Here is a 2,744-nt window from a genome sequence, read left to right on the forward strand (position 1 = left end):
TGGAGACCAGTCTGGGCAACTTGGCAAAACCCCGTCTCTACGAAAAATAAAAAAATTAGCTGGGTGTGGTGGCAGGCACCTTTAGTCCTATCTACTCAGGAGGCCGAAGTAGGAGGAACACCTGAGCCTAGGAAGTCACGGCTGCAGTGAACCGTGATTGTGCCACTGCACTCCAGTGGGTGACAGAGTGAGATGCAGTCTCAAAATAAAGTGAAAAACAATGAATTCAATTTTTAACATTGTTACAAGATTTTTAAAATTATGTTTCATATTGAGTACTTTTTTGGTAGTTTGTAGTTTTCAAGGAATTGGTCCATTTCATCCAACTGGTTGGATTTACATAGGTAGAGTTGCTTACTATTTCCTTACTATCCTTTTATTCGATTTTTTTGTTTTTGTTTTTTGGTGGTTTGTCTTTTGAGACGAAGTCTTTCTCTGTCACTCAGGCTGGGGTGCAATGGCACAATTTTAGCTCGCTGCAACCTCTGCCTCCCTGGTTCAAGTGATTCTGGTGCCTTGGCCTCCCGAGTACCTGGGATTACACGTGCCTGCCACCACGCCTGGCTAATTTTTTTTTTTTTTTTGAGACAGAAGAGTTTTGCTTTGTCTCCCAGGCTGGAGTGCAGTGACCGATCTCGGCTCACTGCAACCTCCACCTCCCGGGTTCAAGCAATTCTCCTGCCTCAGCCTCCCAAGTAGCTGGGACTATAGGCACCCACCACCACAACCAGCTAATTTTTTGTATTTTTAGTAGAGATGTTTCACCGTGTTAGCCAGGATGGTCTCAATCTCCTGACCTCGTGATCCGCCTGCCTTGGCCTCCCAAAGTGCTTGGATTAGAGGTGTGAGCCATCATGCCCAGCCTAATTTTTGTATTTTTAGTAGAGACGCAGTTTCATTATGTTGCCCAGGCTGGTCTTGAACCCCTGACCTCAGGTGATCTACCCGCCTTGGCCTCCCAAAGTGCCAGGATTACAGGCATGAGCCACTGCACCTGGTCTTGTTTTGTTGTTTTGAGGTTTTGAGATGGAGTTTGGCTCTTGTCCAGGCTGGGGTGCCCTGCCACGATCTCGGCTCACTCCAACCTCCCACTCCCAGGTTCAAGCGATTCTCCTGCCTCAGCCCCCTAAGTAGCTGGTACATAGGCCCAGCCCTCTTTTTTTTAAGACAGAGTCTCTGTTGTCCAGGCTTGTGTGCAGTGACACAGTCTCAGCTCACTGCAGCCTCTGCCTCCTCGACTCAAGTGATCCTCCCACCTCAGCCTCCCTAGTAGCTGGGAGTAAAAGTGTGTACCACCATGCCTGACTAATTTTTGTATTTTTAAAAATTTATTGTTGCACGAGGGGGCAGGTGGCAAGGTGCCACGCCTGAGTGGGGATGGCCAGATTGTTCTCCAGTCTCCAACCTCAGTGGTGCAATGGGAGATGAACATGAGAAGGCTATGGCCTCACGGGCCCTGTGATGTTATGGAAGGATCCGGGGAAGGGAAGCAAAGTGAAGTAACAGGCAGCAGACTGTGGCAAGAATATGGAATGCATCACGAATTTGCGTGTTATCCTTGCGCAGGGGCCATGCTAATCTTCACTGTTATCGTTCCAATTTTAGTATATGTGCTACCAAAAAGGGCACAATTTTTGTGTTTTTTGTAGACAGGGTCTTGCTGCATGTCACCCAGGCTGGTCCCAAATTCCTGAATTGAAGTGATTTGACCGCCTCGGCCTCCAAGTGCCAGAGTTACAGGCATGAGCCACTGCACCTAGACTCAAATGGAAATTTTAAAATACAATAACAAAAATTTAAAACTCACTAGATGGACTCAATACTATGAAGAGGAGGAAGAGTCAGGAGACAAAGGTGGATTGGTAGAAAGCACTCAAACTGGCCGGTCATGGTGGCTCACACCTGCAGTCCTAGCACTTTGGGAGGCCAAGGTGGTGGATCACTTGAAGTCAGGAGTTCGAGACCAGTCTGGCCAACACGGTGAAACCCTGTCTCTACTAAAAATACAAAATTAGCCAGGCATGGTGGCACATGCCTGTAATCCCAGCTATTCGGGAGGCTGAGGCAGAAGGATTGCTTCAACCTGGGAGGCAGAGGTTGCAGTGAGCTGAGATCGCACCATTGCACTCCAGCCTGGGCAACAAGAGCAAAACTCTGTCTCAAAAAAAAAAAAAGGCCGGGCGCAGTGGCTCACGCTTGTAATCCCAGCACTTTGGGAGGCCGAGGCGGGCGGATCACGAGGTCAGGAGATCGAGACCACGTTGAAACCCCGTCTCTACTAAAAATACAAAAAAATTAGCTGGGCGTGGTGGCGGGCGCCTGTAGTCCCAGCTACTCGGAGAGGCTGAGGCAGGAGAATGGCGTGAGCCCGGGAGGCGGAGCTTGCAGTGAGCCGAGATTGCGCCACTGCACTCCAGCCTCGGCGACAGAGTGAGACTCCGTCTCAAAAAAAAAAAAAAAAAAAAAAAAAAAAAAAAAAAAAAAAAAAAAAAAAAAAAAAAAAAAAAAGTACCGAAACTGGCGGCTGGCATGGTGGCTCATGTCTGTAATCCCAGCACTTTAGGAGGCGGAGGCGGGTAGATCACCTGAAGTCAGGAGTTTGAGACCAGCCTGGCCAACATGGTGAAATCCCATTTCTACTAAAAATACAAAAATAAGCTGGATGTGGTGGTGTGTGCCTGTAATCCCAGCTACTCAAGAGGTTGAGGCAGAAGAATCACTTGAACCAAAAAGTCGGAGTTTGT

General features: G+C 48.2%; 1 non-coding gene across 1 annotated transcript; it reads right to left on the reverse strand.

Moving 5' to 3' along the window:
- Positions 1–1,521: 1,521 nt before the first annotated feature.
- LOC116809771 (U6 spliceosomal RNA) lies at positions 1,522–1,629 on the reverse strand. Its single transcript, XR_004369957.1, has one exon. It is a non-coding gene; the product is annotated as a U6 spliceosomal RNA (small nuclear RNA).
- Positions 1,630–2,744: the final 1,115 nt, after the last annotated feature.

The sequence above is a fragment of the Hylobates moloch genome, unplaced genomic scaffold (genome assembly GCF_009828535.3).
Source record: "Hylobates moloch isolate HMO894 unplaced genomic scaffold, HMol_V3 SCAFFOLD_1, whole genome shotgun sequence".
In the NCBI taxonomy this organism is placed as follows: domain Eukaryota; kingdom Metazoa; phylum Chordata; class Mammalia; order Primates; family Hylobatidae; genus Hylobates; species Hylobates moloch.